Source organism: Thermobia domestica, chromosome 9 (assembly GCF_964235325.1).
Source record: "Thermobia domestica chromosome 9, izTheDome1.hap1.1, whole genome shotgun sequence".
NCBI classification, from domain to species: domain Eukaryota; kingdom Metazoa; phylum Arthropoda; class Insecta; order Zygentoma; family Lepismatidae; genus Thermobia; species Thermobia domestica.
This window is the reverse complement of record NC_137462.1, coordinates 28,055,121-28,082,190: the sequence shown is the minus strand read 5'-3', so window position 1 is coordinate 28,082,190 and position 27,070 is coordinate 28,055,121. Positions and strand designations below refer to the sequence as shown.

The window sequence follows — 27,070 nt, the reverse complement described above, 5'->3', positions numbered from 1 at the left end:
TGTGGATAACGCCTTTTAAGTTAAAACAGGCGATGAGCATCGCTTTTACCCAGGCCTTGCTCATCCTTGCTTTTTTCGGGTACGGGAAACCCTTCGTGTGCCACTCTACATTTTGAATTTTTGTCTCGGGGTCGTACTCAAAGACCCATATCTGGTCACCAGTAACCACTTATCTTTTTTTTTAAAAAAAAATGCGGGTCATTTCACAGGGTCTAACAGTTTACGCAAGATTGTCATACAAGCATCCTTCCGATGTTCTGACACCACCGTGAGGACCATCTTCGAACACATCTTTCTCATGGCTGAATCTTCCGTAAGAATATGAGCACTGTGGTTTTCGGAATATTACACTCTTCTGCTAACAGTCTGACAGGCGTCGATCGGAATTGATCTTGTATCTTTTTTTGTGCATATTTTTGTCGCTCTATATCGTTAACGGACATACAGTAGTTCCCCCTAATCAACCTCCTCTCTGTCCTCCCGGGGATTCTTGTGCCAGCGGAAACTGATTCCTTAGGACATACTGCATCTCCGTAAGTATTCTTAATCATGGTCGTGGTCTCCGAACCCGATTTTTCGAGCCTAACTCAAAATTTATAACATATGGTTGTTCCATTGAACGTGACATCGTGAAGTCGAACAGGGATTCAGTCTAGCAGCGATCCGCGCACTGTAAGGGCGCAAAGGCAATTGACGCATAACTCGCGTTGCTTTCCCAACGGGGCCGCGGTGGATCAGTTGTAGAGCGTTCACCTCTGGTGCATGGGGTCCTTGGTACGATCCCAGTTTGCGCCAAGTGAACTTCGTGGTGGATAAACACCATGTGCGTGAGTCTTCTCAGGGTTCTCCTGTTTCCTTCCACTTTCTTCATTCCATTATTTTCTTCATTTCTTATCATCACCGTCTCCTTTAGCCTAGCTGGGCAAAATCGAAGGACGTAAACATAACGATTTAATTTTCATTTTTGCTTTCCTAAGAACTCCCTCAACATTTTCCGCCACAAATTGCCCCACTCCAGCCGTCGGCGGGAACCATTACTTTGGGAGTAGATACTGTATGTATTGTTGATCAGAACAGCTCCAAGAGGAGTCATAGCTACCCTAAAACTCCCAATATATACTGGAAAATATAGTACTTATCACATTGCAACTTGTTGGGATGCACATGAAAAATTAGGTATCGTATTGCAATACGATGACTATAGCCCTCCCCCCACTAATATAACGGTTAGCGATCTCGCCTTTGGTGTGCGATGTCTCGAGTTAGATGGTCTTAAAATTTGGACGCATTACGGTGGTTTGGATTTCATCTTAACTGTTGATCAATGTCTTATATAGACGTAGTGCTGAAAAGGGAAGCCAAACTCCGATAGCCAAACCAAATCAAAAGTTGTCTATGATCATAAGATATTAGGAGGAATAATTATACTTTTTTTTTTCGTAAAAATAATACAGTAGTTATGTCAAAATACAGTAAGTGGAAATTTAATCTACTTTGTATTTCGTAACGCTGTTATTTTATATGGATGATGGTTTATATCATTTCACTTTGATGCTGCAACTTAGGGGAAGGAGGAGATATATAAAATGATCGAAAATGATGGATATTAGTGTCGAATCCATAGTTTTCGGGGTCGCTGAGATGAACAGTGATACTTTCGATGCCGTTTAAATTCAAATTCAGCCCTGCAACTTGGGAAGAGAAGGGAATATATATATATATATATATATATATATATATATATATATATATATATATATATATATATATATATATATGATCGAAAACGACAAATATTAGTGTGGGAATCCGTTGTTTTCGGGGTCGATGAGATGAACAATGACACTTCCGATGCCGTCCAAATCCAAATTCAGAACCCATTAATACTCCTAAAGGTGACTGGTGACGTAAAAATAACTGAAAATAACTTATAATAGTGTCGAATTTATAGTTTTTGAGGTCCCATAATTGATTGGTAAGTTTTGGTGTCCTTTATGTTCAAAATGAAACGTATTCTCCCCGTGCAAAGAACGGGCATTAATAAACACCGTACACACTGAAAAAAAAAAAAAAACATACAGTATAAAGTTTCGATATTATAGCAGTACAGTCAGTCCTCGACTTATGTAAATAGATCATTCGTGGGTCCTTTGAGCAAGTCAAAATTTACTAGATCAAATCTTTATCATAACCTAAGATTTGTTGCAAACATGTATGAAAAATTTTTAAAAAACTCGAAAAGGTATTGCAATTCAAAGCTGAATTGTCTTATATATATATCGTAAATCCACTGAATAAAAGTAAATCCACTGACTGACTTACTGATTCATCCACCAACAGATATCAGAAACTACTACTCATATTACTTTAAAATTTTGTGAAAATGTTCCCCTTGCACTTTAGGGTGTGAATAAGAAGGGGTTTTACGAAATATTTATCCTAAGAGGAGATGGGGAGGAACTTGGAAAACTTTTACCGTTTGGTAGATCTCTGAAACTATTAGACATACAACTTTGAAAATTTAGTATAACCTAAATATTAACCTTAAATTTTGTTTAACATAGGCGGAGCTATGGGGGGGCATAGGGCGGCATTGTCTCCGCAACTTTTTGATAAAAAAATGAAGAATGCCACCTATAAGATCCTTCAATTCTCATTTGTATTTACCGTGCCCCCCCCCCCCAGCAGACAGGTCTGCCCCCAGGAGGCAATTTCTAACTTCGCCCATGTTTAAATTACTCACTGATCAAAACAATACGTTCATTGTAAAAATAATTAACATGTGACAATTTCGCCAACTATCCACTTGGCTTCATCAGACACTATTAACAGTCTTCATCCCGGCGAAATTAAAATACCGCTAACTTTACATTAATTATGTGATATCTTCAAATAGATAAAATATAATCGAAATGTGGAACAAGAGCGCCCTAGACAATATTATTTTACATAAGAAACCGTTATCACGACTCACTTATCTGCTTTCAATTCGAGCCATTTTGAAAATCGGCATTTATTTTCGCGTTTCTAAACAGCTGAAAACGGAAAGCCACTAGGTGACTTGTGATAACGGTACCTCACGCAAAATAACATTGTCGAAGGCGCTCTTGTTTCACATTTTAATTATCTTTTATCTATTTGAAGATATCACATAAATACTGTAAAATTAGCGGTATTTTAATTTCGCCGGGATGAAGACTCTTAAGAGGCACTAGATATAGCCTGATGAAGAAGCCAAAGTGGATAGTTGGCGAAACTGTTACACATCATTAATAATTTTTACATAAACGTGTTGTTTGATCAGCAAGTAGTTTACATCGGATTTAAGTTTATAATAAGAATTTTAGAAATGATCCAAACAAATGCATCAAAAGATTGCGATCTTGGCCATTAGTATGTGGATCAGAGGCCACAAAATTTTTGAATGGACAATAAATCGAGTTCTCGTTTTTTTTTTTTTTTTTTTTTTTTTTTTTTTTTTTTTTAATGGAATAAGCACATCATATTGAGTTAAATGATAGGGTTTGGTTACACTATATGTAGTTCTCCAGATATGCTACAAGAAAATTTTTAAGTGAAATATATTGGATAAAAAAAAAAAAAAAATCCAAAAAGCAAAGCTTCTGGAATGGAAAATATTATATTTATACCCTAGTCAACAAATAAAGCTAAGGTTTTGGAATTGCATATTCTATAGGGGGATGTGGGGCTCATATAAATAGTTTCTCTTGGTGTTTGTCAGATCTTCGGAACTATTCGATGTAGAACATTGAATTTTTATATAAATGTTCTCCTTTCATCCTAGGCTGTAAAGAAGACAAAATTTTGCAAATTACATAGCCTTAGGGGAGTGAGAGTCTTAAATAGTTTTTTTCTAGCATGTTTGTGTTTGTTACTTGTATTCAATATCAAAGATGAAGAGGAAGGGAATGCAGGGAGAGGAAGAGATGTAAAATATTTTCGGCGGTAATACGCGGGATATATGCTAGTATGTTATTCTAGCATAGGTTACAGAATCTCATATTCTTACAACGCCAATGATTAATTAATTAATTATTAATTATAACGGTTCATTAATAGATATCGTACGAAGTAACCTCACGTGAAATCGACTCTCTCAAAATACTGTAGAATTAAGTACCGTTCGTAAATTTTCCTTATATCTGACAACGTAAGTATTAATGTACGCATGTTAAATTTACGTAACTCGGGGACTGGTTATAATATCTCGTGTCCGATGAAGACATTGCATTATAGTCCGCGTCACCCGAATTGGCGTGTGGCATGAGCCAATAAGCTTGCAATGCGCTGTTACTAAACCTTCAGGAAGGAATCCAATCATTCATAATTGTCCACAAATACGAACAAAATCAATTATGAGTGATTAGATTCCTCCCTGAAGGTTTAGGAATAGGGCACTGCGAGCTTATTGGCTGATGCAACACGCCAATTCGGGCTCCGCGGACTATAGTACCGTGTGTCTGATTAAGATACTGCTATAATATCTTGTGTTTCATGAAGATATTTCTTTATTACTTTGTGTCTGAAGAAGATACTGCTATAGTATCTTGTGTCTGATGAAGATATTACTTTAGCACCGTGTGTCTGATTAAGATACTGCTATAATATATTGTGTGTCTGATGAGGATACTGTATAATACTTTGTGTCTGCTGAAGATATGGCTGTAGTACTTTGTGACTCTTAAAGACACTGCTATAATACTTTGTGTCCGATGAAGATATTGATACACTATCTTGTGCCTGATGAAGATACTGCTATAATATCTTGTGCAGTGGATGATCGAGGGACAAAAACAATTCTTGAGTGAATTCAAAGAGACTAGAAGCGGCCTAGAAAGCAAGATGTGGGAGAAAATAAGGGGAGTAACGTGGAAGAGAATCGTTCAAGATAGATTGTTGTGGAAAAGAGTTGAAGGAATCTTTCTTCAGCAGTGGATTGACAATGGTTGATTATTATTTATTATGCATAAATTTTCTGTTTCTTGTTTTCCATTTTCCATTTTCCATTTTTTTGGATCAAAAGATCCAATATATTTCAGGCGAAAATTTTCTTGTAGGCCTTATATCTGGAAAACTACATATAATGTAGCCAAACCCAAACTATCACTTAACTCAGTATGATGTGCTTATTCCGTAAAACAGAAAAACAAACTCAATTGAGGGGCCGTTCAAAAAATTGTGTGGACCCTGATCCAAAATGCATCGAAAGATCCAATATATTCCAATAAAAATATATTGTAAGCCTTATATCTGGAGAACTACATATAGTGTAGCCAAACCTAAACTATCACTTAACTCAGTATAATGTGCTTATTTCTATTTTTTTTTTTTTAAAAAAAAACGAAAACTCGATTGAGGAGCCGTTCAAAAATTTTGTGTACCCTGATCCAAAAATGCATCAAAAGATCCAATATATTTCAAGAATTTTTTTTTCTTTTACGCCTTATATCTGGAAAACTACATATAGTTAGTCAAAGCCAAACTATCACGTAATTCATTCCATAAAAAAATAGAGAAACTAAATTTAGGGGCCGTTCAAAAATTTTGTGGTCCCTGATCCAAAAACTCATTTTTGGCAATCTTTCAATCCATTTTTTTTATCATTCCTAAAATTCTTGTCTTTGTTTTCTTTAAGTTAAAAGAATTTTAGAAAAATGTGGGTAATGTAGTTTTTGACTAACATCTTTGTCGGTAGTGCATAGGAAAATCACAAACAAACAAAACTAAAAGATGCCAACACTAAACATAATCAAAGAACAAATATTTAGCTTTTTTTTCTTTCTTTTCAGAATGAAGAGATAAAATATACAAAGCGTGCACACTACTTTTCGTAGTGTAAGTTTTTGCAACAAAAAGAAAAAGAAGTTAATTACTACTTGCGACATTTACACATAATAGCAATAGAGACAGAAAGGAAGAGTACAATAAAAAAGAATTGCCTACCTGGTAGCACCTGTTGGATATAAGTGAAGCTGCGATGACTTCACTGCAGCGATTACATAAATTTGCCACAGTGTAAGCAGAACAGCAAAACTCGAGTCGCTTTGGCCCATGCAGAACGATAACAGCGGTAGGTCTCAATGTATTTCATTGGAATTACAGCAGAACTAAACCACAGATCAAGCCCTCCAAAAAATTAACTATAAATTTTTACTCTCTTTTTTCCCCCTCCAATTTCCCTTAGTCCTTTTACCTTTTATTTGAACATGCCTATACTCCCTCACTTACAAACACAGACAACTTGCTACTTCACCAACGAAATTTCACCCTTCCCTCAATGCTACTCGCAACACAAGTTTGATGCTATATTTTTTTTTTCTTTTTTTTCCCACGCGTCACAACATTCGACCAATCACAGCCTTGATCCAGTTGTAAAGAGCATGCGTATAGCCTTTCTCTCCTCCCTTTTCCTAAACAACCTCTTCAAACCTATATAAATGGTCTTTTAAAAACAACTTTCTCTTATTTTAATTATTACATGGCAAAATATATTTACATTTTATTATTCAGAAGAAAATGTTTTCTGTCTTTAATTGTTTATTCAAGAGTCCATAGCTTTCTTCAGGTTTAAGTTTTTGCCTTTAACGCCGGAGACCCATGTTCGATTCTCGGTGGGAGAGTGTATAATTCGTATTCCCCTTTAAGTTAAAGGTTCGCATCTCATGTCGTCTTCTAATAACCAAATAGCTGTATCTCAGATTTCATTATTTTTTTTATTATTATTATTATCTCAACTTAACCCCCATGCGCCAAACTCTTCTTTCACCTTGAGATTCACTTTCTCATCAACTCGATATCTGAAGACTGAATCCTCCGTCCCCTATGATTCTTACAGAGACGGTTAAATCTCATAAAATCATATAAGGTGCTATTGTTACCCAGGGCCTCGTGCAATGGAATAATTTGGCGCCCGCTTTTTCTCCAGAAAAAAACATCATAAAAGCCACAATTTTAAGTATGCTACCCTCTCGTGAATAACGAAGGGGAGGGGGAAAGTACACTCGCACTCAGAAAGGTCTTAACACTACAAATACAATCTCGTTGTGTCTTTTTTATTTTAAATAATAATCTATTATGTTAGTGAAAGATAAAGCAAACAGATTTGCAGAGCAAAGATGATAATTCTTTTTATAGAATTCAATATGGAGCTTCAATCTCAATATATCAGTTTACAATTGCAGTGCAACTAACTCTTTTATCTTTATTTGTTGATTTTCCTTCTACATCTGTTAAAAAATTAAGAAAAAATACTTGTTTCCACGTTCAATGATAAGGAACTTGTTTGTGACAAAGACAACATTAGTTTTCATATCAAAACTGTGATAACTATCTAAATGGAACAGACGTTCGGTACTATTCCAGAATTGATTTTTGTATTTGACCATTTGCAAAAATGGGATTTGTTTGACGATTTGCTTTAGCACTATCCATGTGAGAGTCTAATGTAACCTAAACATGATTTATGACTGTAGTATTTAATGAAATGAAATGAAATGAAATCTGTAAGTTTTACGTCCCACGATTATGCCGGTTAGGCTAAAGGAGACGGTGATGATGAGAGATGAGTGAAATGGTTGGAATGAAGAAAGTGGGAGGAAACGGGAGAACCCCGAGAAAACCCATGAGCACGGTGTTTTTCCACCACAAAGTCCACACGTCGCGAGCTGGGATCGAACCAGTGACCCCAAGCACCGGAGGTGAACACTCTACCACTGAGCCACCGCGTCCCCCTGTAGTATCCAACTAGGCCAGCTTACCATCATCATGAAGTCTGTTTCCAACCAGAAATATTGATATTAAATAATAGAGTTAGGACAGATGTTGCCGACCCGTTCAAATTCACACGTTGCACACATAGTAGAGATGGTCCTGGTGTTATCTCGAAATTGCAAGTTTTGAGACACATCTATTGGTTATTCTAAAAAACAATAACCTTGATGCTAAAATGGAAAGGGAGTTAAGAGTCTTCATCCCGGCGAAATTAAAATACCGCTAATTTTACAGTAATTATGTGATATCTTCAAATAGATAAAAGATAATCGAAATGTGGAACAAGAGCGCCCTAGACAATATTATTTTACATGAGAAACCGTTATCACGACTCACTTATCTGCTTTTGATTTCGAGACATTTTGAAACTCGGCATTTATCGTTTCTAAACAGCTGAAAACGGAAAGCCGGTAGGTGACTTGTGATAACGGTACCTCACGCAAAATAATATTTTCTAGGGCGCTCTTCTTCTAAATTTCAATTATCTTTTATCTATTTGAAGATATCACATAATTACTGTAAAATTAGCGGTATTTTAATTTCGCCGGGATGAAGACTCTTAAGGGTTTATACTGTATTTCTATCAGAGTTTCTTTTGTTTAAAATCTATATTATTATGGATGTTAAATCACAGAACATTAGTTACCATAACTTACAAATTACACAGGCTCCATGATAGAGTGCTCATTGACCTACAGCAGTGGTTCTTAAGCTTTTTAGACTGATTTCTGCTGAACGTCCGGGACATCGCGACACATTTGTTTGATATTATTATTATTATTATTATTATTATTATTATTATTATTATTATTATTATTATTATTATTATTATTATTATTATATAATAATAATAATAATAATAATAATATCTATTATAATAGTAAAACCAATTAATTTTTATAATGACTCTGCGTAGCGCTCAGCATTATTTCTGCCTCTGGAGACTGATTGGTGCATTTTGTCTTGATTTTAACTAATTATTATTAAATTCTTCATGATTTTTAAATTCTAAAATTTCGCGACACACCTTAGGGGACTGCGTGACTCACTAATGTGTCGCGACACACCGGTTGAGAACCACCGACCTAGAGCGCTCGTTTTGAGGTTTAATTTTTGTTTGTGATATCATATAATGTGATTTTTTCTTTCGGTGTAGGGAAATATGATGACTCAAGGGTAGAGCATTTACCTCTGGTGTGTGGGGTCCCTGGATCGATCCGGGCCAAGTAAGTTTGTGGTGGACAACATCGTGCCCGTGTTTTCATACCACATTTTCATTTCACCAATTATTCCATCATTCACTTATCTTAATCATCTGTCTCTCTCAGAGCCTAAAGAGCATAATCCAAACTATTTCGTTGTAGGGTACCCAACTTTCCAAAGCAAAATGTAGGGACACTTCATGCAGATAATGGAGAAAGGAAAGAAGCGTACGAATGGTCCTCTTCTGTTGTAAGGTAATATAAGTAATTCTAGGAACAGCGAACCATATTTATCTAATTGATGAAAGGAAAATGTAAACCATATAGATGCCATATCATATAAGTGGCCCCGCGTAGACTAATTACTAACGCTCTCACCTTTAGAGCGACCGGTCCCAGGTTCGATTCTCGGTAGAGACACTCGGTTGAAAAAGTATAATTTTTTTTCAGGCGAGCCATCCAGAGTGAGGTTTTCCTGGGTTTTCCTCATTCATATCATGCAAATGCCGGGATGGTACCTAACATATGTCCCAGGCCGCTTCCTTCCTTCCTTCTCCTCGGATAGTGTGCTCGCCTAGGGACGTCATTCCTCATACATGACGGGCTAACATGGTCACAGATGCTGAAAAACCAGAAATCTAACCCTAAATTCCTATAGCATATAATATTTTTAAAAAAATGCCCATTTAAATAGTACGGTGTATGTGAGCTTTGTATAGCATTTATCTACGTTTGTGTTTGCTTGCCTGTCGCTGTTATGATATTTTATCTTATTTCGAAGGCTCTGCGTGGAAACTAAATTCCAATAATAATAATAATAATAATAACAATAATAATAATAATAATAATAATAATAATAATAATAATAATAATAATAATAATAATAATAATAATAATAATAATAATAATAATAATAATAATTAGTCACAATTTCATCAATAAACATGAAAGACGGGATATTTTGAAGTCCAATCAGAGCTAAGTCGGAACACAAGACATTTTCTCCGAAATCAGAAATCTTACGGCTTAACGTTTCAAGATTATACCTATTAGGCTAAGGGAAACGAATGGTCTTCACTACAGCGAAATTAAACTACCGCTAATTTTAGAGTTTTTCTGTAAATATCTTCAAAACAAATAAAAAAATCGAAAAGCAGAAACGTAGTGAACTAGACAATACGATTTTACATGTGATACCTTTATATCAATTCACCTATCTGTTTTCGGTATGCCGCTGTTTACAGAACCCACAAAAAATGCTATATCTATCTGTAGTTGCAAATCGAAAGCAGATAGATAATTTGTGATAATGGTATCACATGCAAAATCGTATTGTCTAGTTCACTACGTTTCTGCTTTTCGATTTTTAAAATTTGTTTTGATGATACTTACAGAAAAACTCTAAAATTAGCGGTGGTTTAATTTCGCTGTAGTGAAGACCCTTAAGGCAAATGAATTATGGTAGACGATCTGGTGCAGTGAGAATATCAGAGGAAACGGGAGTTGAGTTGATTTTGGTTTAGCGTCCCGTTCAGCAGCGAGGCTATATGAAACGTGGACCTACTGATTAACGTGGAATCCGAACCACATGAGCTCCCGCCGGGAATTGAAGCCGGGTGTCCCACGCCAAAAGACGCGTACGCTAACCACTTAGCCACGGAGGAGCTCGAGAGGAAACGGAAGTACCCAGAGAAAACCCACGGATGACGTTGTCCACCACAAGCTTACTTGGCCGGGGATCGAATCAGATACTCCTCGCAACGGAGGAAAAGCAATGTATCACTGAGCCACCGTGCCCCCCCCCCTCCGAAATCAGGACGGTTTGCAATCTTATTCCGGTGGATTCGGAATATTCACTTGTTTTTTCTTCCTTCTTAGTGTATGGATATAAAAGTTTGTCTTAACTTATAGACATCAATATAAGGTTGTTTTTGTTACCCAAATACTATAACTGTATTTGTTATCCAAATGAACAGACGTGTGAATATAGAAAAATAGAAGTTGTATATCGCTGAATGTCATACGATGAGCTTCTCTGTGTCTATGTGGTTAACATACTGACTTTGGCGCAAGAGGCTTCGGTTCAATTCCCTGTGGAAACTTACGAGGTTTAGATTTTCACATGAAGTTGTAACCTCAGTACTAAAAGGAACTAATCTCGTCCACGTCTCAAATAATCTTGGTAATAAAAGGGACGTTGAACAAGAAATCATTTGATTCAACGTCCCACGATTATGCCCTTTAAGAGTCTTCATCCTGGCGAAATTAAAATATCGCTAATGTTACAGTAATTATGTGATATCTTCAAATAGATAAAAGATAATCGAAATGTGGAACAAGAGCGCCCTAGACAATATTATTTTACATGAGATATCGTTATCACAACTCACTTTTCTGCTTTCGATTTCGAGCCATTTTGAAAATCGGCATTTATTTTCGCGTTTCTAAACGGCTGAAAACGGAAAGCCACTAGGTGACTTGTGATAACGGTACCTCATGCAAAATAATATTGTCTAGGGCGATTTTGTTCCATATTTCAATTATCTTTTATCTATTTGAAGATATCACATAATTACTGTAAAATTAGCGGTATTTTAATTTCGCCGGGATGAAGCCTCTTAAGCTAAAAGAGACAGGTATTAATAAAAGTGACTAATTGTGAGACAATTGTTGGAAGGAAGTTAGAGAACTCCCTTAAAAATGCGGACACTATGCTATACACAACAAAATCGAAGCAGGAACTTCTAGCACCATAAGTGAGCACGTTCTCATTTTTTAATTTTTTAAAGTACACTCATGACCAAAATTATTGTCGCATATCTATAACTGTCTTCTCGTAAGAATATAATTTGATAATGGTTTTGCAGAGTACTTTTAATACTGATACTATGTGTATAATCGGGAAATGTATATTTGTGGTAAATTTCATAGGAAAAGAATTATAAATATGAAAATTATAATGAATAAAATAAAATGTTGCTAAATGGACAAGAAAATTTTATTTTCGTTTTACTTTTCTTATTTACTGCTCTTTTGACATGAAATTTGCCATATACATGTCTTTGCCGATTATACACATACTAACATTCTAAGAAATACCGAGCGAATTCGTTATCATATTATATTCCCAGAACAACATATTTATAGACATGTGACAATAATTTTGGACATGAGTGTACCTCCAACTTTTCTTTTTCTTTACTAGAGGGCACGGTGGCTCAGCGGTAGAGCGTGCGTGCAATCCGTCATTCGATCCCGAGCCAAGTACATGCACAACATCGTGCCTGTGGGTTTGCTCGGGGTACTCACGTTACCTCCCACTTTTTCATTTCACCAAATCATCCATCATCATTCACTTGCCTTTCATCATCGTCTCCCTTAGCCTAAACGAGATAATCGTGGCACGTTAAACTCAAAGATTTTGTTTTCTGTTATCCAGCTCAAGAGGGATACGAACCAGGAACTTTGAAGTCAGTTAAAAACTCCTTTGTTCTTCAGTAAGACTCGAACCTACGATGAATTCACCTCGTGATCTGTAACCGAACGGCTCGAATTATTCGGTTTCAGCCAGCGCTATCACTGAGCAGCTATGCATCCTATAAAATGGGCGGAAAATTTTGCTTCCATGGTAAATCTAAGCAGAATATTTAGAATTCCAGTCAGCGAGCTAGGGATGGGAAAAACAAGGATGAAAAATGAAGAAAATAACGTTAAAAAAATTTGGGAGATAACAATTCTCAGAAGATTGGCTTCACATACGAGTAAGACAAGACCCAGTAGTGAGATTTGCTTCTTCGGTATATGACACTGAAAGGCTTTCTTGTTCGAAATACCTGTTGGTTTATGGGTTTTCCCTTCATTTATACACTCTAGTTGCAGTCTATAGCTTCTTTACTCTCTTAAGCAAGTTAATACGAATATCTTTCTTTCTTTTTTATCTATCAGTCTCTGGGAAATCCCACTTGGTCCAATCACGTCATCCTGAACAATTTCAGAAGCCACTCGGTTACCTCTTAATCAAACTCGCTTACACACCCACACACATGCATATACAAATTTTAAATAAAGTTGTTTAGAATAGTATACAGGGTGTTTCAAAAGACCCTTACCACCACTTCTAAAATCCGTACGGATGTATTTATATTGAATTTGATGTAGGAAATGTACAATAGAGTTAAGGGCACCTTTTGGATGATGATTCGCGGACGGCTGCCATTTTGAATGTCGCCATCTTGAATCAGATTTAATGCATCTTTATTTGATGATAAGTTATTCCTCTTTATTTTGTGATTATTCCTCTGTTTGCAGGTGGTGAGAAATGCCATTAACAACCGAAGAACGCATCCAGATCGTCAAACTATGAGGTGGAATAAGTGCCCGTGCAGAAGCAGCCCATTTCAATCAGCATCATCCACAACGTCACCCTGTGTCACATGTGGAGCATATTGTGTAACAGGTAAACATTAATTGTCGTTGTCTATAAGTTCTCACCAAATAAAGATACTTGAAATCTGATTTCAGGTTTGACATCCTGAGCGAATTCTAGCCTAAAGTCATGAATCACATGACCCGCCTATCGTTTGACATTAAAAAAAAATCAAATTCAAAATGGCTATATTCAAGATGGCTGCCGTCCGCAAACTATCATCCAAAAGGTATGCCGCTAGCTCTATTGCATATTTCCTATATCAAGTTCAATATAAGTACATCCGTACGGATTTTGAAAGGGGAAGTAAGGGACTTTTGAAACACTCTGTATTTATGATTTAGTTTTAATAATCACATAAACAATTGCCCCTTAAACTTATTCAAATGAAATCAGCCTTTTTTGTTTCGTTGTAAAATAAGAATCTTTATAGTAACATTTCATGAATAATTTATATGTCCGCCTTTGACACCAAGGATCTCTGGTTCGATCCCAGATCATGGGAGGTTGATGGACAAAATTATGAGTGTTCTCGAGTTTTCCTGTTTAATCCCACATTCTTATCCTACCAATTTTGTCACAATCATTTATTTGCACTAATGACCCGTTTCCTTCAAAATAAAGGACATACACAGTAAAAAATGGTTGTGTTAATTCAACTCAATTTTAACACAGGGCAATGGTTCCATCGTGACTACCACTATGCGGTGTTAGTTCAACACATACCCCGCGGTGTTGGCGTTTAACACAGGGGGTGTGTTACGTCTTTAACACACAACCGATGTTGAGCCGTGCTGTAAGCGTTAACGAACCACAAAATTACTCCCCCAAAATATGTTAAATCGCCTATATGCGTAATGTGTTTACATTATGCTCAGTCCAAAAAACACTTTAAACAAGTAAAAAAATGTACTCCAGTGGTGGGGGAGCAAGAACCACCAACCTTTCAATTACTAGCCGTGTGCTCTTCCGACTTGGCCACGGAGGCGATGAAGAAAACGTCGCTTATAGAGGGTTGTTGAGGTCTTTTGAATTTGGCTAATCAGAGTGCTCCTTTAAGCCGCGTATATTCGATGATAACAGTTCGGGATAAGATAAAATCTGCTCGCCATGTAGACCTAATTTTATAACAAAATGACGACTGTCTATTAACTTTATTTTATAGTTCTTCCATATTCACTTTCAAATGATCGGCGCCAGTTGCCATCTAATAAAGTTGAAGCGTTTGTTGCTTCTAGTACACAATCGCTTAGAAAAAGAAGCAATAAATGCATAAAATGTGGGAGATGAATTTAGAACACCTAAATGTAGCATGCCTAGCACATCTTGTGCTGTTAGGGTTTCTTTAGAAACATTATGTAAAACAATTGAAAACACAATGCGCGGTTTGCATTTTGAAATTTTGCATATACCTGGATTTGTTTAAGTATTTCTTTCTACTGTGTTTGTCTGTAGTTTCAATTCATAAGCCTTTATAATTAGATGCCCAACATATTTGGCAATCACGCAGAAAACAACACCGAAGATTCTACCTGTGTGTCATTTCAACTACTAGCATTTGACACACAACTCCAAATGGAGAGTGAGTTGTTCTAACCACTTGTTTGTGTTATATTTTAACACAATCGTGTTAACACATAGGCATGTCGTTGAAATAACACAACGATTTTTTACAGTGTACCCGTGAGCTGTTATCAACGAATTTAAAAAGTTCGTTACTGAATTTTCTTTCTCTATGTGTGTGTGTGTGTGTGTGTTTGTGTTTGTGTGTGTCTATTATTTGCGATTATTTTTTATTTTTTTTCAATTTTGAGCCCTCCATTCGATAGATCATCAAAAACTATCTGAATGAATTGGTGGAATTATTCGTGTCACTCTTACTGGCCCAGATATTGGCTAAAAAAGATGTCGAATCTCGAGAGATTTACGGAGCCATATCTCGGGAACCGTGAGTCATAGAGATACCATATTGATGTTTATCAATACCTAAGAGGACGGTGAACATTTAGGTGTCAAATAGTAACTGATGGACACGTCCAACTGATTACCGTTCCCCAAATATTGGCCCAAAAAGTTCGAATTCCAGGAGATTTAAGGAGCTATATCTCGGGAACCATTAGTCATAGAGAAATTAATTATATTTTGCGAAATTTTCAATTTTGAGCCCTTCATTTTGATTATGTGTCTTCGTAAAACAACATATCGTAGAATTTTAACAGAATTCTTAAACGAAACATCTGGAAAAAAATTAGTACTGAAGGAAATTATAAATGGATATATATTACAAGAATTGTTTAATAAGTATAATAATAATGTACATAGAACAATTGATATAAAACATATAGAAGTTAATAAGACAAATGAATTATTTTAAGTTCGTTTTGGTAATGCTCTTGGAGAATTCTCAACTGGTTTTATTTTTAAAAATTATATGTTCCAATTAGAAAAGTAACCAATCTTCTCCCAATTGTAGTAATTTACAGTAGCTGCACGTAACAAACAACTATGGGGCCTGGCTTGTCTCTTGAAGTTAATATTTCAAGTAGCCCAATACCATTCCTGAGTAATGGACTTCCATGCGTTCAAAAAGTCGCTTGCAGTGGATGTAGATATTTGTCATTGTGATTGAAACATTAACTGTTCTCCTTGTGGGGGCCGCGGTGGCTCAGTGGTAGAGCGTTCACCTCTGGTGCTTGGGGTCCCGGGTTCGATCCCAGCCCCGCCAAGTGAACTTTATGGTGGACAAACACCGTGTGCATGGGTTTTCTCGAGGTTCCCCATTTCCTCCCACTTTCTTCATTCCACCATTTCATTCATTACTCATCATCACCGTCTCCTTTAGCCTAACCGGCATAACCGTTGGACGTAAAACTCAAAGATTTCATTTTATGTTCTCCTTGTGTAGATGTATCTTATGTTACACAGACAGGAACGAAGTGACCTTCCAACTCATAGAGAAATATACTGCACAATAAAGACAGTTCATGTCACATTACACCCACTTCTTGTGTTCAAAGGTCAGTCAGAGTTCTCTTGATTATTGAGTACCGGTAACATAGGTATATGTTACAGTATTAACAAAAAAGCAACAAGTGTTATTATTATTATTATTATTATTATTATTATTATTATTATTATTATTATTATTATTATTATTATTATTATTAATAATAATAATAATAATAATAATAATAATAATAATAATAATAATAATAATAATAATAATAATAATAATAATAATTGGTTGAATGCTTGTTTCGTGCAGATGACAAATACAGAGAACATGTGAAACTATTCATTGAAAAGTGACTCAACCGTATTTGTTGAACAGTGTCAGGATCGACCTAAAACTATAAAAGTTCTGAGGGATGCTATCACAGACAAGGTACATACAATTTATCGATCACCAAAATTTACTTCAAGTGTTCACAAAACTGTGTTGGGTAGTTGACCTGTGCCTTAAAGTTAAGATTTAAGAAATGAAATTAAATCTTTGTGTTTTACGTTCCACAGTAAAGCTAAGATAAACCAGTTTCAACAATTATTGTCAACTGGAGTCTTTTTGTGTATCGCTTTGCCATAATCCATCACGATGAGACTTTTTGAACGCATTGTACAAAGTGAAATAATCTGATGTTTAGGATTCAGGCTAACAAGGAAAAGACTGCTTACTTGTCACCTTGAAAGCAGTACCTTGTTAAGCGATACAGTTTGACAGATTCCTGTGTCGCTGATAGGAATATTTCTGGAATCTTTATCCCACAATATGTCCTTCCCACCCAGTATACAGAGGATGTTTAACCCTTTCGTTGTTGCTGATTGCAATAGCAGTTTTCACAAATACGTGACCAGGGGCGGATCCAGGGGAGAGATCGGGGCGATTCCCTCCCAGAAGAGGAAACTTTCTTATTTTATATATATAAATAAAACCCATCCCAAAGTTTGGAGCCCTTAAAAGTAGCAGTATGACAACCCACTTCTTCCCCCCAGAAGTCGGTCCTGGATCCGCCCCTGTACGTGACTGTATTGTTACTAACTGGTATAATTGAATTGTGCAATGCATCTCAATCCATCTGCTTTTTCTTGTCCAATATTTAGATCTAGGTCAATCAACAAATCAATTTAGGTGGGGGCAAGGTGGGGTGCTCGCCCCCCTATAGGAAATTGTACTTCCAATAGAATAGAAACCCAATAGAATTTTTACATTAGTTACAGCAAAATTTGAAACTATATTTGATATATCGCTTATACTTGCTCCCCTTTGGAAACCACAATATGGGCGTCCTTAGGTGGGGGCGTGGAACTCAATTATAGCTGTCAGAAGCGATGCAGTTACATACCAAAAATCTACATGTCGCAATTCCCTCGATTGTTCTTTCCTATGAAGATCGTAGTGATATAGCTCTGTTTCATAAACAACAACAAATCTCTTAACAAAATCATCACCCGACCTCGAGAACTATTCTTAAAAAAATTAAAAAAATAAAAGCATCGAGTCGTTAAAAAATTTGGATAAAGATTTTGGTGTCAGCTTACGCATTATTCATCAATCATACACCCGACATTCACAGTACCTCAGATTTAGATTTACCGATCGACCAGAATTAGATCATGCAGAAGATCAACAGTTTCAGCTTCAAAAACCTATTCGAATCTTGATTCATCTTCAGTCACAAATGCCAGCGCTCAAACCTGCACTCAACTCGTTTCACTGTGACGCCTAGTACTTGATATTTAATACCTTTATCATACACTCATTAGTTGTATTATTAGCTAAGATTGTTGAAATAGTATACAAACGTTTTGTTATTAGAAACAGGCAACAGATGTTCTGTTTAAGTCGGTTTTCATGGATAGTTGAAATACGTGAAGTTATTTTGAATAAATTAATGGTTTAACTTGTAGATAACCTGTGTCATTTAGAGGTAATGTAATTGTGGCTGGCTCGCAGGGCCGGATTTCCCAATAGGCCCGGTAGGCCCGGGCCTATGAGCGCAAGGTCCCAGGGGGCGCACGGCCGAAAGAAAAAAATAATAAATATTTAGAAATAAAAATAAATAGCCATAACTTAACATATTTTTTGAATTGATTTAAAAAAATCAGGCTAATAAAGCATTCTGATGTTGAAGTTCATTGGAACAAATAATTGTTGGTAAAGTTAAACTATTTTTCAACATTTTTATACTAGTACAATTTACTATTTGTACATACAAAATATCTAGTTTTACTTTAAAACAGTTTTTGTGTCACGTTATCAAAATACTTCATGTAAGCTGTGTTTCTGAGATTAAAACTATTTTATAATGTATTACAGAGTTTTTTTTTTATTTATTTGCCCAAATGGCTAAATTGAACAAAACCAAAGTTATTAACCAATGTTTTGTTAATACAGTAACGGTATTTTGTTAAGTCCAGAACCTAGTAAATTCCTCAAAAGACTTGCAATGATAAAATTGCATCGTGGAGTGGTGCTTAAGCAATTAACATATAGGCCTAATATAATTTTTTTAACAAAAGGTTTTTAGGAAAGTAACTTTAACCAGACTAGGGGGCGGAAAAATTATTGGGCCTAGGGGCGCCAAAATGCTAAATCCGGCCCTGCTGGCTCGCAATAGCTGTGAGGCCTTATCAGTGTATGTGTAGTTGTAGTTGAATAAAGAGATAAGGATGTTACTGAATTTGTGAGTTGCTACATTAGTAGTGATTGTTATACTTACAGCATATTTTCAGGCTAGTTTTATTAGGACTATTTCTGTCAGGATTATCATTCCAACAAAATTGTCATTTACAAATTAATATTTCTTTTGCGTGTGTGTGTTTCAGAAACAGAAATGTGATAACGGTTGAGACCTCAACATTGGAAAATTCAACACTTTCTAACAGACATGGTCTGATCAACAACCTGAATCAATAATACGTCAATTTTGAATACACAGTGTTGAACATTAAACTGTAATGGTACGTTCTATATAGTATTATAACAAAAGGTTTCTGAAATTATAATAAATCGGAGATGCCGAGAACTTTTCAGCATCCCTCGTGCTTGTGAGAACTGCTATAACAGTCGGCAGCAGCAGTGAAAGGTTTAAATTAAGACTTACAAGATGAACAGGAAACATTGATAACGGGTGTCTCATAAAGAACGCAAGGTTTGAAGTGCCCGCCATTTCTGTTCTAGCAAGTTGGCAACACTGCACGTTACACGATTTTCATCTGTTGTCTTCGTACTTAGTAGTCACGAAGCGCTGGATAACGCGTGATCGTCATCGGCAAACATTCATCAATCTTTGCACCACATTCACCGCATTTGTAATATATTTTTACTATGACAACTTGCTGTCCCGTCGTGAAGAACTCCATTCCTATCCCTACAAAAAACAAATGACGATCATGCAGATTACTACTAACCACAAACACAACAGATGAAAATCGTGTACCACCTTCAGTGGTACCAACTTACTAGAACAGACATGGCGAGCATTTCAAATGTTGCGTTATTTATGGGACATCCTATAGAAATGGGAGCATTGTGTAGATAAATCATTGGCAAGTCGATGCCTGGTGACGTCATATTGTGCTTCTGCCATTCGCAGTAAACACAAGAAGCAGTACAAGTAACACACTGAGCAACTTGTACGTTGTCGAGAACAGTGATGGCAAGTAAACAAGGACTTCCATATCGAAGGTGATGATCTTTTAGGTATACTATGACTCATACAGTGTCAACACTTCTTAAATTTTACCACCAAGGGCGCCCATGTTGTGGTTTCCAAGGGGAGCAAATATAAGCAAGGTTTCAAATATAGTTTGAAATTTTGCTATAACTAATGTAAAAATTCTATTGGGCTTTCGATATTCCCAAGTACGATTTCCTCCACCTTGCCCCCCCTGATGGGCGCCCTTGCCCATTCCTAGCAGCTTTTGTACTTGGATCTTATATTGATTCTATGTTCGCTTTCTTCTTATAGAAAGGTGTACCAGCAAATTAGATTGTTATAGACTTTTAGTTACCAAAATTATCTTTTTGAGAAGGTCGAGAAAAATGTGGGAATACGGTAGAAATTTTAATCTTAGAAATGTCAATAATAACCCACATAACACAGCTAGTTTCCTGGGCACCTTTCCCACAGATCACGTACTTTTCCCTGTCCCCATACCTATCAGTGGAAACTTTAAGGATGACGGAAGTATCTATGGAATTTCCGTTGGAATTCAATGGGATATGCCTACCATGGTACAATATTTGTAGGACTGTGCAATATCTGGATTTAAGTACGAAAATCGATCCTGACAAAATATCGGAACTTGATCGATAGATCGAAACATTGAATATCGACAAGTCCAATTATCGTGATCTCGAAAAATATCGATCAATAGAGGTGTTCAATTTCGATATATTTATATTTGAAAGTATCGGTCAATCAGTCGATATCTCAATATTTGAAAGTATTGGCCAATTAGCTGATATATCGATATTTGAAAGTATTATCGGTCAATCAATCTATATATCGATATTTGAAAATATCGGACAATCAATGGATATATCGGCATTTGAAAGTACTGGTCAATCAACCGATATATCGATATTTGAAAGTATTGGCCAACCAAGCGATATATCGAAATGTCCCACAGTTCTAAATGTTTGGATGACCAATAATCGTCCTGTAATTATCCCGCAAGGAGCATAGAAATACCTCACAGGGAATCCCGTTTCCTGATATATAACAGATAAAGTGGACATTTGGGTTCCCATAGCACATCTGTGGGTCGTCCACTGGCAAAAATTGAAATACTATGGACCTCTCGCTATTCTAGAATAGACGTCCCTTATACATCTAAGGTATATACATCTCTGTACTGTATGGGAATATTCATAAGTGGTTTTGCTTTGACACAGTATAAAATTCACTGGTAGACACTTATTTCTGTAGAGCTCCTCCGTGGCTAAGCGGTTAGCGTACGCGCCTTTGACGTGGGAGCCCTGGTTCGATTCGCGGCGGGAGCTCAAGTGGTTCTGATTCCACGTTAATCAGTAGGTCCACGTCTCATATAGCCTCGCTGCTGCAAGGGGGACGTTAAACTAAAAACCAACTCAACTCAATCAACGCAACTTATTTCTGCGGCAATGAACCTTTTATGTTCTTAGTCAGTAACTTGAATTAGTAATATATAGAATCTATAGTTGCCTTTTTCTAAAAAATAAATATTGCCAGATGAATTTGTTATGACAAAAGAGAGCGAAAGTTCTGTAGAATAAGAATAAAAAGAATTGAAGTTTTGTGGTTAAGGACGCTTTTCCGTTTCCACGATTGTCATGTCACGTATAGTTGAAGGATGGCGCATGACATTGGGTCCGTGAGATTTTGGATGAAGCCTAAAGAGACGGAGAATAGAAGTTTCCCTGTCAAGCACAGACATTTAGAAACATTTTTTCATTCTTTTTTTTTATTATTATTATTTGTTTCTTTTCTTTTGTCTCGCAACGTAATTATAAAGCCTAGGAGCAGAGTGCACTGAAACAAGTCAGAAAATCTGTAGATTGCTTAAAGCGGAATCAACGTAACTTTATCTCCATGGTAGTTGTATGATATTTAAAAATTTCCGCACAGCATAAAGACCACCTGATCAAATAAAAGAAAACTGTCCGTGCGTGTAAAATTTCATTTATAGCACTACAAGTTGAGAACGTCCTAGACGCTGTTGTTTATCTCTTGCTGTAAGAGTACTATAGTTAAACAGTATGGAGCTTGGATGGATAGTACTTCAAGGTAAGTCAGATGTGAGTGTGGCAATCTCCTAAGGAGCTACCTGAAAAAAAAAAAAACGAAACAACAGAATTAGTATCAGGTATACCTGGATACTCACAAACGGCAGAAAATAAAACATGTCATTCGCTTGTTCTACACTAGTGCTGTTTCGTTCTCAGATTTAGACATTAGTTGTATCAAAACTTGGTACTAACCAAGACTAATGTATTACAAACGATTTTTTTTTTAATAGATGAGAGATTTTGGCTGTCATATTTACTTTTACAATTCGGGCTAACTTGACATCACGGTAATTGTTTTGTTGCTTTGATAGGCGAATTGTGGTGGTCATATTCAACTTCAAACTTCGTAAGAACTTGACATCAAGTTGGTACGGATGTTAATTCACTTAATAACAACAAATCAATAACGTTCCGATTATGGCGCTAACCAGTACTAACATAGAACAAACCAATGGTACAGGGAGATTTTGCTACTATCACATTTAGGTAAAAAAAATCTGCCTAACTTAACATTAAGTTGATTCTGACTATTACTTCTCTTACGAACTCTATTATTTCTACATTATATTCGAGTGTTTAAGCAAATCCTGAATGATCTGGGTTCCTATTACTTTCCTAGTAATTACAAACATGGCTGTTGGAAAGATTAGAGTATTTTACGGCTTATTCACCGGAGACTAGCAAGCCATAGCCAGCACGTAGATATTCCCGAAATAAGATTTTGGGTACAATGATGTTCAAATCCATCTATAAGAGATTAATGGGAGATAACATCTTATTCATGGGTTTTCTATGGGTTTCTCGATTTCCACCCATTTATCATGTTATCAATTCTTCCACTATCTCTCTTAAAATCATGAATTTCTTTATTGTGGACTTTAACTTAAAATATTCCTGCTCATGCTGTAATTACCTTAAATTCATGATTTGTACGTCATTGTCAATAGAATGAATCAAGATTTCGAATGATACCACAAATATGAGTCACAAACTATAAATTCGTTAGACTTCCCCACAGTTTCCCCCCTAAAAGATTAACTTTTTTTATTATTTAATTTAGGCACCCTTGTTGAGGTTTGTTTGGGTAGCTGCACGAAAAGTATCTCAAAAATACTATATATACTTGCCAAGTTTCATTGAACTGATGTAGATATGAAGGTTAAAAATAGTTTCTTCGGATCAAAAACTTCAGATTAGTTTGCAGGTAATGCGATTTACATAAAGAAAGAGAGAAAGTGTGTGTGTGCTTCCGTATTTAAACGATAGCACGTGATAACTAAGCATATTTAATTACTGCTTCATTAACAACACCTGGTCCTTACAATGATTTACAGGGGTTATTATTCAATTGTATTTCACACCAGATTCTTTTAGTATGAAGAGCATTAACTGTTGAAGATTCCACGCAATTTTGCTCTGACTTGTGAGCGTGGTTTGTTAGGGGTTCCATGTACGCCTTAATGTCACGCAACCCTCCAAATTTAGATGAATTGTGGGTGTGATACATTCAAGGGCTTGAGAAAACTTCGGCCTTTGGAAAACATCCCTCAGATGAATTCTGAGGATATTTTGAGAACTAACATATTCCAAATATTATATTATGCATTATTCTACATTTTGCCATACAGAAGAATTGACAGTTGAAGTAAGTCACCTGCAGTTCTATTGGAAGGGCTAAGTTAAAAGTGAAGGAGGGTGCATTTCCTGTAAAATGGCCTAATCAAAAAATGAAGCTATTAAAATGTGTGTGTTGTCATCTTACTCCAACTTCATAGAAACTGATTGAGAGAAATCCCATGTATGAACAAATAGTAGTGTCACGTGTACACAGCTTGAAAGAATTTTGTTTGTATGGCATATTTTTTTCAAGTTAATATTTAAATTGGAATTTTTAGTAGATTTGTGTCACTTCTGATTTTAGTACATAGATTACAATAGAGATTGAATATATTCTTCGGACGGTTGATTGCAGAAAACTGTTTCATGCTTTCTATTACATTTTTTACTCTATAGATATCAACGTTAAAACCGGAAGAGGTTGGTTTCTGCCACTTCCGGTTTGAATAGAGGTTTAAAAGAGAAGATGCTACATATTCTTAGAACACTTCTCGCTGTATCCTTATGATTTACGTATATCAATATTGAAACCGGAAGTTACAGTAAATTTCTATCACTTCCGATATTATCCTTCTATCTACGCATAGGTCTTCCTAATGGCCGTTTTCCGATTGGATTTCCAGTTAAAACTTTGAAAGTGTTCGTGCTTTCTTCCATTCTGGCTATATGGCCTGCCCACCTGAGTCTCCTAGACTTGATGGCCTCAGAATATTCGTCTGAGGATTTTATTCTCAAATACTTTCAATCTGCGCTATTCCTTCAGAACAAGCGACCATGTTTCGCAACCATACAGTACAACAGGCATAATTATCGTTTTATATATTGAAAGAATGTCACTAATCCTACAAAATGTCTTATCGTTCTAACTAATATAGAAGAAAGAAAAAGTAAAAATATGACATTTTTCTATCCGTAATTCTGCATGAACGTAAATGTTAGTTCTTGGTGAATATGGGGACAATAATGGAATGAGCCCTGGGTCACCGAGTCACTTGGGTCACGATGTTTATCCAAGTCATTCGGGTGTGGGTCTCGCTTCTCAGACCTGTCTGATCCGGAGATACAGACAAACTCAGTGACCCGAACAGACTTAGTCGCTCAGATAGATCCAGTGACCCGAAAGCAACCAAAATATCAGCTCTGCCTGATTACTGCAGAATTTTATAGTGGATTGATGACGTCCACTACTCGAGAATGAACATTCACTCATTTCATTCTCGGTCTGACATTTCTTTAATCAAGGTATCATCTCTTGAATGCTTCAAATATAATTCCATGTTTATTTGTCTTCCCACACGAGTGAAAAATAATACAGTGTATTTTGAATATAGAATATATACAAATATTTGACAAAGCACTGTTTGGGCTGAGCGGAATCTTTTATATTCTAAACGATAAGTTTTACAGGTTTATTCGATTAAACTTTGAAGATTCCTGATAAGAAAAACATGTAGCTTAATCTATTTTGTGATTCTCACGCGTTTACATTCTTATTAAAATTGTAGTTATCTTTCAGTGCAATGTCTTAACACACATCATCACACATAAACAGCGGGAAAGAAAATTATAGTTTTAGTGAGAAGAAACAATCGTGTTTGTTTGCATTTCATTAGCAGCCTCACATATACTCTTTATGAGGATGAGGATGTTTCGTCGTCTCCGGGTCACACCGAGTTTGTCCAGGTCACATTGGATCTGGCCGGGTCTTGGGTTTTTCCGATTCACTTCTAGCCGCAGATTAGTTCGGGATCAGACCAAGTCACTTCGGGGCATGAATCTGGCCGAGTCACTTCAAGTGATGAACGTGGCCGGTTCACTCCGAGCCACAGATCTATTCAGGTCAGACGACGTCACTTCGAGTCGTAAGTCTGGCCGAGTCACCAGGCCTGGTGGGTCATGGGTCTAAATGCCTCCGGGTCACGGGTCACAAAGTTCTTGGACCGTTCCGTGAGTGGTATGGGAAGAACTAAAAACTGAAAATTTTCTGTAGTTACGAAAAATGTTAGCTGAGAAAAAAGATCTGTATTTAGTCGTTCATCAATAGTGAGGTTGTATAGAACGAGACCTACCGTTCAAAATAGGGTCTGAGCCACCGTAGTACTTTCGATGCTTTTCTACTGAGAACCAAGCCAAGGCTCTATGCACCAAAATTGTACGCGCAGTGACCACTAGACTAGAGGCGCGGAAAGACATGAAAAAGAGTGGGTGCATTTAAATAGATAAACAATGTTAAACTTTATGTTAATCATAAAATCATCGAGTATCATACGGATAAGATGATGGGGCCGCTGTAGCTCAGTGGTAGAGACGTCAACTCTGACATACGAAGTCTCTGATTCGATCCCAGCTCCCGCCAAGTGGAATTTATGGTGGACTAACAATGCGTGTATGGATTTTCTCTGGGCTCTACTGTTTCCTCCGACTTTCGTCATTCCGCTATTATCACCAATCTCTTCATCAACGTCTCCCTTAACATCAGTGCGTAATCGTGATACGTTAAATTAAAAAAGCTGAGTAGTTAATGTCGTTCTCATAAGTTATACGAGCGTATTTCCAAAAGTTTCCAGAGTAACGCTGACTCATCGTGCTACTGATAATAAGCCATTCATGACATATGGTCCCATCTATGGAAGAAATAATATATCAGTTTCAACTGATTATGTGCGTCAGTTTGCTGGAAGCAGTCATTTGAATCAGATGTTGTGCGTTGAGCTCTCCTACTGCATGACAATACTCCAGTTCACACAACTATTGTTGCTAGGTTGCAGCGCTAAATATGCTCTGTAGGGTGGACGCTGAATATTTTGGAAGCCATAGACTTTCTCGAATTGCTGCAGCTGAACAGTTAAAACTGATACATTATTTCTTCCATAGATGGTACCGTATGTTATGAACGGCTTATTATTATTAGAGCGATATGTTACTGTCAGACCGGAAAATTTTGAAAACACCCTCGTACATGTTGGATTGTAGTCAGAAAGCCTAGAAAAAGACTTTTGGGTGGACCAAGAGAAATGTGGGAGGATAATGTAAAGTATGGTCGTAGATAGATGGAAAATAACAATCTAGACTGGACTGCCTTGACATAGTTGTTTCTGTAGCGATGAACCCTCTACTTTTGTAAGACATAAAGTTAGTTCTTTTATATTTGATTTTATTTTAGAGTCCCTTTCAGCAGCAAGGCTATATGAGATCTGGACCTACTACTTAAGCTGGAATTCGAACCACATGAAATCGTACCCGGGTTTCCCACGCCAAAGGCGC

General features: G+C 36.5%; 1 protein-coding gene across 1 annotated transcript in view; it reads right to left on the bottom strand.

Annotated features, from left to right (window-relative positions):
* The window catches only part of DAT (Sodium-dependent dopamine transporter), a 188,216-nt gene extending 181,896 nt beyond the window's left edge, over positions 1-6,320 (bottom strand). Inside the window, exon 1 of the mRNA XM_081770816.1 lies at positions 5,965-6,320. The gene's annotated coding sequence lies outside the window, so the exon portion shown is untranslated. The remainder of the gene's footprint in view (positions 1-5,964) is intronic.
* Between the last annotated feature and the right edge of the window lie 20,750 nt (positions 6,321-27,070).